Consider the following 12,874-nt stretch of genomic DNA (forward strand, 5'->3'; position numbering starts at 1 on the left):
TTTCTGTCGGTGCTGGGCCTCGAACCCGCAATGTCCCAATCCATACGAGACGTCAGTGAAGACGCCCGGCCGCGCGCTCTACCACGAAGCCACGCTTGCTTGTAACATAGAGCGAGATAAATTATAGTCAAGAGAAGAGCAAGGTAGAACGATATGGACCCCCCCCCGACCTCCGCCACGAGACGAGAGAGAGAGAGAGCTGTCTGGCTTTAGATATGGACCCCCCCACCCCCCCGACTCGCGCCACTGGATGCTGTCGAATATATATTGTATCGCGCTAGAGGAGGAGAGACAGTTGCTTGCAATTTTTTTTGCAATTTATAATTATTATATATCTTTTTAATCCTAGGCAAGATTAGATTTCTACTTGGGAACTTAAACATTACAATTAATATTATTATATTAATCAAAAAAGAAATTAAAGTTCTCCCCGACAGAAGGCGCGCTAAGCAGAGAGAGTTTTCTAATTTTTTTGAAGACTCGTCTGCTTAAAAGTTAGGGAGGTTGATTTACTAATAAAATTAAATGTATTAACAAAATGAAACTCGAGTCAGCGTTTTAAAACTATAACTAGTTTGGGACGGAGGTACCATTGCTCACTATTTGTTTGGCAAGTTTAAAATTAAATGATCACTTAACGGAACTGACATAAAATAATAGGTAGATTTTTGCAGAATTAAATTGCAGATTCTTTGCAAAATTAACTAATCATTTTGGCAGTTTCCGCTCTCGCTGGGTTCATCTACTAATAATAGTTACGTAAGTGATAATTATAAAAATAAAATCAACAACTCAAAGATATAAAATGAAATTTATGATCAAATTGAAACTAATTTCAATCAACGACAAACGGAATCAACTAATCATTTTGGCAGTTTCCACTCTCGCTGGGTTCATCTACTAATAACAGTTACGTAAGTGATAATTATAAAAATAAAATCAACAATCTCATAAAATCAACAACTCAAAGATATAAAATGAAATTTATGATCAAATTGAAACTAATTTCAATCAACAACAAACGGAATCAACTAATCATTTTGGCAGTTTCCACTCTCGCTGGGTTCATCTACTAATAACAGTTACGTAAGTGATAATTATAGAAATAAAATCAACAATCTCATAAAATCAACAACTCAAAATATAAAATGATATTTATCATCAAAATGAATCTAATTTCAATCAACGACAAACGGAATCAACGTGTTCATCTCTCCATCCACGGAAATATGAAATTTCTACATGAAACATGAAAGTGCTATCAACCTAACAATTTTTAGAAATGTAATTTTAATCAATGAAACATACTCATTTAAAGTTAACTAATTATAAGTCGCTAATTTGATTATTATATTTAAAAAATTATATTATTTAAGTAATAAATTTAACGATGGTGTTGATAGTACCAATAGAGTATTCAAGGATTGATTACGTTAATATCAGCGCATCAAACAAATAATTTGGAATTTCAATTTAAATTTATACAGTTTTTTAAATGCCCATTGAGATTCAGAGTCTGTCACTGAATGTTGAAGATCTCCAGTCTCTGCCAAGTGATTTAAATTTTCAGACCCTCTCTTTGGGAAATGGGGAATTAAATTAACGAGACTTACAAACTGACATCATCCTTAAATTAAATAAGGATTATAAATGATAAGTTAATCAAGGTATTGAAGGTTTAATTAACGTTACTTTGAAAGTATCAAATTAAAAATTTACAATTTAAGCTCATTAATAAAAAGAACATTAAGATAATTATTAATAGGCCTTTCCTATTATGGGGGTAGTAAAACTGTACCAGTCCAGAAAGAACATATAATTTTGTTTAAGAATGGACTAGCAATAATTTCCTATTTTGTCTTCCTTAAACTTTGTATTTTGGCAGCTCTGTTGCCAAGAGTTTTTTGTTAGTTTGGAAACCTAGGCCATCGTCACCAAAGCAATGTTTTTTCCTAACCTCAGGCTCATACTCCGAAGTGTGTACCTTATTCTAATGTTAGGAAAGGATTTTAAAATATCCATGCGGTGGCATATCTAGTTAAATATCAGCAACAGTTGAAAAACCTTGGCCTAACTTTTAGGGTGGTCTGCTACAGTATAAGGTACAATTCGTTCAGTAATATAAATCGGTTACATAATAATAAAAATATAAATTTAAATAAGATTTGCAAACGCTTCAGAAACTCCCGTTTCTCGGACCCCGAGTCCCCGTCTCCCCGATACACTAAAGACCGAGGCTTAAACCTCGTAGCTCGCGGCCATCTTTATTGTTTACATCATGGGCTCGTCACTACAGGGTAGGAAATAAGACAGGTTTACAAGTCCCAAACCAGTTTATTAATTGCTCGGACCAGTTTATTTATTCCAAAAGTTGGGGTCAGTGGTATGAGGGAGCACTTTATTAATTATGGTTTTTGGAAAAAATAGACGGTTGGACCAGTTTATAAATTCGGGGTTCCTTATTAGAATTTTTCTAGCTCAACACATTTTCTACCAATTCTACTCATAGGTAGTTAGTACTCCTTGGCTACAACTTCCCTACAAAAGTTTTGTATTCTATTGACTATTGATCTTGTCTAGCGTCTATACTCTAGAATGAGTCTCTTGTAGTCGACAGTCTAGACCATAGCCAGTACTAGTTGTCAGTAGTCGTATTTCTCAGTAGTGTATGGTCACATTACTAGATTTTGATTTGGCTTACTGATAGCGAGAGAAGATATTGCCACCGAATTTATGTAAAATGCAATAAGGAATAAGGAGAGTTCAGAAAAGGATTAAGAACTTCAAATATCATTAGACATGTTGATTGATATTTAGTGGCAACTAGTTGAAAAATTGTGATAAGAAATAAAAGTTAACTGTTATGGATTGTTATATGCTACTTTTTCCTACAGTAAAAAATTCAAATTCAATTAGAATTTTCAGCTTCTTTACTTTTGTGTCTTTACGTGCTTTTTATTGTCACCATTTTAGAAATTTAATTTATAGTGGGACCGGTAAAATAATAATTAATGCGAGGGTCACTGGTCCCAAGGACCACCACCACATCCGCGACACCAATTCGCCGCCGCCATGGATTAAATATACCTTACAGGGATAGTTATGTCCCCCAACATTTTAGTATATCACGAGTTGAACACGTTTGTTTCAAACAAGGCAGCCAGATATTTCCGCCGTTCCCCAAATTTACTGATTCATCCGGAAGTAGATTCTTGATATGTCGCCATCTCGCGTCGACCGCGTGAGATGATAAAACCGTTAAATCGCGTGTTTTCGAAAAAATCGGGCGTTTTCAAACATGTTGCAAAGAATTTGTCAATTAGATGATTTAATTCATGTTAATTTTAGGGATTGTAGCATTACTACTTGAACTAAATACAGTAAGTAACCTTTTCACATATTTGTATTATATAACCCCGTGCATCAGTATTTTTGAAACTTCCGGTCTTTGACAATAGTGACCGACAGGGGCGCCTGGAACAAATATTTTACCCCTGTAAGGTATATTTAATCCATGCCGCCGCCCACTCCGAAACAGACGAGCGCCTGAAAGGCTCAACCGATGAGACAGCAGCTAAACCAAGTTTTCACCATAATAACAATAACCTCATGAAGGACAGTATAAATAATAAGTTTAAACAAACTTTTCACCATAATAACAATAACCTCATAAAGGACAGTATAAATAATGACTTTAAACAAACTTTTCACCACAATAACAATAACCTCATAAAGGACAGTATAAAATAGTGAGTTAAACGAAGTTAAATCTGAATTACAATCTATCTCATTAAGCTCAACCAAACTGTTACAAATGCATAGCGCAATATTACAAGTTGCCAATGATCTTCGAATTTTATTGTTAAACCCTCACATTATCTTAAGACTCATACAGTCACTGGGTTTTAATCTCACGGGAGAGTATTGCTATATTCGTAATTCCCGCCTATTCCAACACAACCTAGATGGCGCCCCATCCTCAGATATCGATTGATTGTAACCCCCATTTTCTAAGCATGAGATATAGAGATAGAGAGAACATTCCTCACTTCTTTATCCGCACTCAAGCGGCATCCTTGCCACTGAATGTAACGAATGACCATAATCATATGGTAGAATAAATCTTGGATACTGATTAGTATATCTCGCCTAATTAATCCGCCAAGACTTGAACACTACAGTTTATTACTTATTTAATTAAACTGTAAACAAAATTCTTACTAGATTGGTTTTATTCATAATCGGAATGCTATTTTATAAACAATGGAAAAAAACCTGAAAATTTTAAATTTGTCGGGGTCAATGAATTTAGTAATACTAATTTTAGTCACTAGAGGGCGCGAAAAGTGTAATCTGGCCGGGGCCATCTTGTTTTCTTCTACTGTTTAAGCCTATGAAATTAGAGTTTAGAAAAATAAACTAAACTTTGAAGGTAAAAATATAAGCTTAATTTAAATAAAGAGAAGTATATAAAGTCAAATCAGAATTAATTTTTTTAAAAAATTTACAATTTGTTTTTAAAAAATTTACACAAAAAAAAAAGATTTTTTTTTTTACATTTTTTGTTAAACCGCCCACCCCCGCCGCCTCACGGCCGGATGAGGATCTGCACTAGTGCCGAGAACCCATGGAATAGTACGTCATCCCAGTTCTCGAACACTAGTGCAGCAGGCGCCGGCACCTCCAAAAAACGTACCCGGCGGTACAATGCCAACTGCCCTAGCTCGAGGGTTACACTAAGGAAGAGAGAGAGAGTAAAATTAGTTATTACTTGTTAATATTATGTATAAGAAATGTATTTAGCTTACCGGAACCCTCGGCAGTTAAAGGCTAGGAGGCTGTAATAAAAATTATAAAATTTGGTTTAAAAATTTGGTTTAAAATTTTTTACCGAATAAAACCTTTTAAAAATACTTACTCATCAGGGATGAAGATCGAATGATTATAAATGACCTGCCGAACCTGATTCAGCAGGTCATTTAAATAATCAGCATCCCCAATGACCTCCGAAAGTACCACCAGGTACAATTGGACCTGGTAAACGAGGCTACGAATAAATAGAAATTATAATTTCGCGTTATATTACCCCCCAAAGATAAAAGGTTCACTTACAAGTCACTATTGACATTTAAGTCAGCCTCTCCCGGCCGAGGCATGGCTTGCCACGGATAGTATATGGCCGGGAGAGGTTGATAATAGTGTTGAGGTTCGGGCGTCGGTGGCGGGGTGGGCGGGAGTGACGGGCTAGTCGGTGGCGGTGATGGGCTGGGCGGCTGCGGTGATGGGCTGGGCGGCCGGCGCTGCGGCCCGACGACGCAGTGAGGGCGCCGCTGTGGGGGTTCGGGAGTCCCCGAAAGGGATGTCTCCTGTGAGTCGGAGAACTCACAGGGGGAGTACGGGGTGTCTACACCATGCACATAACTATAGAGAAAGATTTTTTAGGTCTTCTCTCAAAAAAAACTAGGTTTAAAAAAAAAGTTTTTTCTTACCTGGCTGAAGAAAGGTCCATTGGTTGTTGCTGGTTGTTCATGGCTGACTTTGGTTCGAGAGAAAAGTGATGTCTTTGGGGGTCTGAACCTCGGCCTTTTATACCTTTTACTATGGTCAGGGCGTGTTCGAGATCAAACACGTGTCCCCAAGATGGTTAGCATGTACAAGGGTAAAAATTTTCGCGGGCAAATTGGTCCGAAGCCATGTCATTGGACCACAGAATCTCTCCTTTTAAGGAGATTTTTGAAAAATTGCCCCCAGCATTTCTTTATTTGCTCATCCAAGCTTCTTTGGTTAACAGTACAAGCTTCTTTAACCGTATTTACCATTTCGAATAGTGACAGATCATGTTAAAGGCTTATAGAGGATACTATAGTGAAAGGCAAGACGATGTCAACGCGCTTGTGGTGCTGGCCTACCCGCGTGAACCGCGCTTTCCCCCCCCCCGCGAGCCGTTTGGGGGCGTCAGACCGCGTTTAGGGGGGTGGGGGTCGCGAACCACGCGCGCGCGTTTTAATTAATCGTGTTTAAGTATGAATGATAATTACAAATTTGTTTCATTCAAGTATTAGACATGATACCATTCACTACACCTGGAAACTTAATTATTTTTGGTCCTTCGGGATCAGGTAAGACAGTTTTATGTAAAAGAATAATAGAAAATAAGGATAAAATGTTTCAACCTAAAGTTGATTTAGTTGTTTGGCATTATAGTACATATCAGAATGGTTACGATGAATTAAAAGAAATGGGTGTAATTATGCGTCAAGGTTTACCCGACGTCACTATATACGATGGTACTCAAACAACATTAATCGTATTAGATGATCTCATGTTAGAAAATAAAAATAATATTTTATCAGAAATATTTACTAAACAATCGCATCATAGGAAATTATTCGTAATTACCCTTTTACAAAATATATTTGAAAAAAACTTGAGAACAGCTTCCTTAAACGCTCATTACATGATTCTTATGAAAACAGTAAGAGATCTTATGCAATTAGTGGCCCTTTCTAAACAATTAGCACCCAACAACTCTAAATTTATAGTAGAATGTTATTTGGACGCGACAGAAAAACCGCACGGGTATTTAGTTTGTGATTTAACCCAAAAATGTCATTCCGATTTAAGGTTTAGAACAAATATTTTACCGGGAGAACAAATAGTCATCTATACTCCCAAGAAGAAAACTATATAATTAAACAACATTTCCTAAATTCAATCATTCTTTACGATGTCTCCAAAGAGAAAGGTCAAGAAAACATCGTTGAATAAAAAGAAAAAAAGTTTAGCTGCTAAAAATATCAATTTAATAGCCACTTTGGGGCAATTAAAAAAACCACAAAGATTAGCTATTCTTAAAAATTCTAATAGAGAAATTATTGATTCAATTAGCGAGTGTTGTCATAACGCTTTACAAGGCGCCGTCAATTTGAAACCATACGTTTATAATAAACTGTGTAAGCATAAGAAACATATTCGTAAAATTGCTTGCAAAAATACTCATTGGAAAGACAAAAGAGCTATTTTATCTAAACAAACCGGAAGTGGTTTTTTTAGCGTCCTTTTTCCAGTAATTTCGAGCCTTTTAGGCGGATTATTTGCAAAATGAATAAACAGTTAGTTTACGCTAATAAAATGACCTTAGTGCCTTTGGAACAACAGCAACAACAACAACACGAACAAAGTCCTAACCCACCACCACCACGTCAATTAATAACTACAACAAACAGTGATATTTCAAAAAACAATGCAGTGTTATCAGAGTTGGATAAAGAGATGAATCTAATTATCTCAAATCCCACTTTAGATGAAAGAACCAAATGGGTTTTTTACGAGGAAGCCTTGAAACGATACCAGGGCATCTTGAAACACCGCCCATCGAATAAACACGACACCTGGATTAATATGTTTCCACTGAAATATAGGGGAGCAGCGAAAAAGATATTTGATCATTTGACAAGTAACACCCATAGTATACGTTGGGATGATGCGGGGGTTCTTTATGTGAATGACCTTAAGATCCCTGATTCAGATATAGTTCAACTAGTATATTTTACTATACAACCTATGCTCTTCAACAAATACTGGGTAACTCGTTCGCTTATGGGGATTCCCCCTACGGGATGGACAGAATTTGAACCTTTTGTTCAAAACTTTCTACCTTCAAAAAGTAAATCAAAGACTCTCTCAGCACAGCCCTCATCAATCAAGACATCGCCTCTCTCCGTACCCTTAAAAAACAGGCTTCGACCACGATCGTATTTAAGAGCGAAGAAGAGATTAACTTTTGACAATAAAGCCAGCCCCTTAATATTAAAGAAACAACCTTTTAATACCAAGGGTACAGTATGGGAGGTCTATCGCAGCTCCAAAAAGAGGAAATCTTAAAGGACACTTATCTCAACAGCAAACACAGGTCAGGGTTCACGGTTTTAGCCCCCTTGTACAAGGCGGTTCAACATCTTGACATTTCGAGAAGCGATGTCAAAGCCTTTCTAGAGGCCACTGACGTTTACACACTACATAAAACTGCTAGAAATAAATTCAAAAGACGTAAAATCCCTGTATTTAACATCTCGGATAGAGTCGAAGTTGATCTAGCTGACTTGGGGTCAATCGCCAAGTACAATGATTACTACAGATACCTTATGGTAGGCATTGATTGCTTTTCCCGAAAAGCTTTTGTGGTACCCATGAAAAGAAAACACGCTGCCGAAGCTACGAAAGCTCTCGAAATAATCATCGAACAAAGCAAACCTAAAGCCATCTGGTCCGATTTAGGAAAAGAATTTATTAATTCAAGTACGCAAAAACTTCTAAAGAAAAATAAAATCAAATACGGTTCTATGACGTCAGAAAAATTCCACTGTCCTTTTGTAGAAAGATTAATTAAAACTTTAAAACATCGAATATTCAAAATGTTGACTCATTTCAATTCTCATAGATATATGGATCATTTGTCAGACATAGTTAAAGGCTACAATGCCTCTTATCACTCAGTAATAAAAATGGCACCCGATAATGTTTCCCCATCTAACGTTCTGGAAGTCTACAAAAACATTTACAAGCCTGAATTGAGTAAAAACCCTACTAAAATTAGAATATTTTGTATCGTTTATCGGTTTACCTAAATCACAGAACTCTTGGGTAACAGCCGAAAATGTCGAGAAAATCTGAATTCTATTTAACGCTACTTAGCGACGCTAGTATGGATATCTACCCTAATAACACTATGGGTAGTTACATCACTAAACTACCGGATCCTATTAATTTACAAGGACAATGGGAAATTTCGTTAGTAGAGATAATATATACAAACAGCTTCTACAATGTAATATACAAAACCAATAAGAGAAAAACACCTGAAGATTCATTGGATGATAGCAACTTTAAAAAACCTAAAAACCCCAAGTCATGCGACTTAACATACCAGGTTGAACGAAAAGATGCAAAACTGACCAGATACGAAATCTGTCAGCTGCATAATATACCGGCTGGTCATTACAAATCACTAAACCACGTTGTGGAAACTATCAATACTTCCAAAGTATGCGAAAAAACAGCTTCTTTATTTCATATTAATGAAACGACGGGACATGTAAAACTAAAAACCGATGCCTCTGGTGATACAAAAATTATCTTCAAGACCCACAAATCATTAGCCGACATCTTGGGGTATAAAGACCATCTCAATATACAAGGTGTGAGCGATAGACCAGCCAGGCTAAACTACCACGTACCATCTCAATTATATATTTATTGCGACCTGGTAGAAGGGGAAATTGTCGGTAACATCCACGCCCCCCTCCTACGTATTATACCCATCGAAGACAAGAAACACGGGGATACCGTGTGCCTTACTTTTGTCTCACCCCATTACGCCCCTTTGTCAAAACATTATATTAGCGAGCTTGGCATTTATATAAAGGATCACATGGGTGAACCGGCTTTATTTCAGTTTGGACTGTTGCACTGTAAAGTTCATTTAAGATGCACAAGTCCAACGCGTTAGATAACAAAAGATGTGTCTACACGGATTATTATACTCAACAAGCGATGTCAGGCGGTGGTCTGACTTTTTACGTCGGCAAACAGGGACAACACGGACACGGACAAAACGGGGAGGGCATCGGCTCGTTCTTGAAATCTTTCGGAAGATACGTATCACCTTTCTTAATTAAAGGGGCAAAGTTCCTTGGTAAACAGCTTCTGGGTACATCTTCAGAGATTATAAACGATGTCGCCGCTGGAAAGGATCTGAAAACTTCCGCTAAAAGAAGGTTCACCGAAACGCTGGATGATGTACAACAACAATACGGTAGAGGAGGGGGCGGCAAACAAAAGAAAAGACTAGCTAAAAAGAAAAAATACCAAAGAGAAAGAAATCTATAAAACAAAGCAACACAAACAAATTTAAATCAGATAAACGTAAACTTTCATTCAAAACGGTTCATGATATTTTCTCTCCCTAAAAAATGACCGAAGCTTGCAGTACTGGTTTCGATATTTTCGCCACCCCTCCCCTTCAAACGGCCATCGAAAATTCCAAATGGGTTCCGTATCAACCTTTGACTTCCTTGAAAGGTGACCAACCTATTGAATTTGAAGTAACGTCTAGCGGTAGTGAATACGTGGATACAGCCTTAACAATGCTGTACACCAGAACTAAAATTGTAAATGAAGATGGAACCGCTTTAACAGCCACTGACGAGGTTGGACCCGTAAATAATTTCCAACACAGTCAATTTGAGCGTGTCGATTTGGAGCTGGGCGATTGCGCAACAACACCCGCTGCTAGTAACTACGCGTACACGGCTTTGCTTTCGGCTCTGACGTCATACGGTCCGGCGGCTAAAGAATCTCATTTGGGGGCTTCTTTGTTTTACAAAGATACAAGTGGAAGCATGGATTCGCTTACAGAAAATATGGGTTTTGTTAAACGACAGAAACTCACAGCATTATCGGAGGAAGTTGAGATGTATTCCAGCCTTTACGTAGACATGTTTAATATCCCTCGATATCTGATAAACGGTGTTTCTATGAAATTAAAATTACACAGAAGCAAACCTAATTTTTGTCTTATGGGTAAACTTCCCGCCGCAGGCACTGGTTATAAACCCGTCATCGTGGAAGCCATATTATACGTCTTAAAGTTGCAATTAGCCCCTAAAATTCTAATTGCTCATGAACAATCCTTAAGTATTAAACCAGCCCAATATAGTTACACTAGAACGGAAACTAAAATATTTACAATCTCGCCTAATATCTTAAACACATCAATCGGAAACATCTACCTGGGAACCCAGCCCTCAAGGATTACAGTAGCTATTGTAAAGCATACTGCTTACAACGGTACATTGGATAGTAACCCTTTCGACTTTGGACATTGGAATGTCAATCATCTAGCAGCATTCATCAATTCCGAACAATACCCATCCAGAGCCTTAAGACCCAACTACAGTAAAAAGCAATTTGTCCGAAGCTATTACACTTTATTTTCGGGGTCAAACTGCCACTACAATGACAAGGGAAACAATATTTCTATGGACGACTTTGCCTCGGGTTACGCCATTTACTGTTTAGACTTAACACCTGATGGTTACGCGAGTCATTCAGATCATTCGAGTCCCACGAAGCAAGGACAATTAAGATTAGAATTGGGATTTGAAAAACCCACACCCACTACTCTTAGTTGTATCGTATTAGCCGAATTCCAGGCTTTGTTACAAATAGATAAAAATAGAAACGTGTCAATCGTTTGTTAAACAAATAATGAACGCCGATCAGATAACACGCTTTCTACGATTCACCCCACATTTCCTAGGTGTTTACCCAAGTGATTTATTACCCGAAAAAATTGACAAGTTTCCTTCATCTTTTATAATAAATTTAGACAGTCACTATAAAGACGGGTCCCACTGGGTATGCGCTTACTTTGATGGAAACAGAAGGGGTTATTACTTTGACTCCTTGGCTTTAGGGAACTTTCTCCCCTCGATTAAAGAATTTGTTAAAAGAAATTCAAGAAAATGGTCCTTTAACAAAAGAAGACTTCAAAACTTGTCAAGTTCGACATGCGGACTATATTGTATTATGTATATAATACAAAGAACAAAAAGAAAGAGCCACAAATCATTCATGAAGCAGTTTGGACGAGATCGATTGAAAAATGACGTCATTGTTACAAACATGTTGAAGCGCGCCCGTAAAGATTAACTTAATCCTTTTGTTAACAAATACTCTTTGTAATCTCTTTTGTATTTTTAAAAAATAAATGTGTCACCATTTTTTTAAATACTGTTTTCTATTATTTCATATATTAAGGAATTTGAGGGGGAAGGTAAAAAAGGGGGTAGTAAATTTAGGGGGGATATAACTCAGATAATTCTATCATCATATTCATTCAGCATCATGAACTCCGAGCTGCAAAGATATCACTCTTTTTACTCCTGGCCACAAGATGAAAACTATAAAAAAGCTTTAAGCAGATCGGGTTTTTATTCGTTACATACTGATGATCTAGTACAATGTTTCGAATGCAACGGGATTTTGCTAGCATGGAAACCGACTGATAACCCTTACGAAGAACATTTAAAACATTTCCCTAAATGTAATTTCATCAGAGGTGGGTCTACTAAAAACATACCCTTTACCATTGATGAGACAGAAACGTACACTAAAAATATAAAAGTCAAGACTGAGGAAAATCCACCGGAAAAACCCCTAGAAAACCCGGAAGAAACTTATCACACCTTTAAAGTCAAAACTAAAGATCTCGAAAGATTAGTTTTGGAACTCTACGTTAGAAAACAACTTAACGCGTTGTATATTAAAGAAAGGCTTAATGACTTACGTAAGATTTAAAAATAATATTAAAATTTATCTTCTTCCTTACGAAGATAGAAGGAATTATTTTAGAATAAATCAAATGCATTTTAAAATGAAAATTGAAAAAATATCTTTAATATTAGAACCTATACTTTTAAAGAAAATAAAATAACTTTTTTACTTTATATTATGGTCTTTATTCCTACAAAACCATCTTTTGTTATAAGCTTACTCATACAGATAACTTATTTTATGTTACGGTCTTTATAAATTTATTCCTACAAAGCCATCCTTTGTTATAAGCCTATACAATCAATCAAATGTTGACAGGTAAAGAGAGGAGATCGAAAAAACCCGACTCCTCCCCCTTGAGTGGCCGCCATCTTGTACGGTATAATGGCTGCACCCTCTCTAATGACGATTTGGCCGGCCAAATGTTTGGATAGGGTTTGAACCAAATGAAAAGGGATTTGGAGTTACAGAATACCGATTAGTGTCATTTGGGGATGAATCGACCCCAAATCCAAATCATTTGGATTATGAATGATCC

At 36.8% G+C, this 12,874-nt stretch overlaps 2 long non-coding RNA genes across 4 annotated transcripts; one reads left to right on the top strand and one right to left on the bottom strand.

Annotated features, from left to right (window-relative positions):
* Positions 1-236: 236 nt before the first annotated feature.
* Positions 237-4,359, top strand: LOC149666741 (uncharacterized). 3 transcript variants are annotated; one of them, XR_016368244.1, is made up of 4 exons: positions 237-610; positions 675-1,086; positions 3,349-3,380; positions 3,459-4,359. It is a non-coding gene; the product is annotated as an uncharacterized LOC149666741 (long non-coding RNA). The 3 variants fall into 3 exon arrangements; XR_016368243.1 differs by lacking the exons at positions 3,349-3,380; positions 3,459-4,359 and adding an exon at positions 1,257-1,416; XR_016368245.1 differs by lacking the exons at positions 3,349-3,380; positions 3,459-4,359 and adding an exon at positions 1,257-1,416 and having other exon boundaries at positions 675-914.
* Positions 4,360-4,564: 205 nt separating this feature from the next.
* On the bottom strand, positions 4,565-5,034 carry LOC149666742 (uncharacterized). Its single transcript, XR_016368249.1, has 3 exons — positions 4,919-5,034; positions 4,809-4,838; positions 4,565-4,736 (listed from the first exon to the last, which is right to left on the bottom strand). It is a non-coding gene; the product is annotated as an uncharacterized LOC149666742 (long non-coding RNA).
* Positions 5,035-12,874: the final 7,840 nt, after the last annotated feature.

Source organism: Phalangium opilio, unplaced genomic scaffold (genome assembly GCF_054372755.1).
Source record: "Phalangium opilio isolate 3A_F unplaced genomic scaffold, DU_Popi_V2 ptg000060l_1, whole genome shotgun sequence".
NCBI lineage: Eukaryota > Metazoa > Arthropoda > Arachnida > Opiliones > Phalangiidae > Phalangium > Phalangium opilio.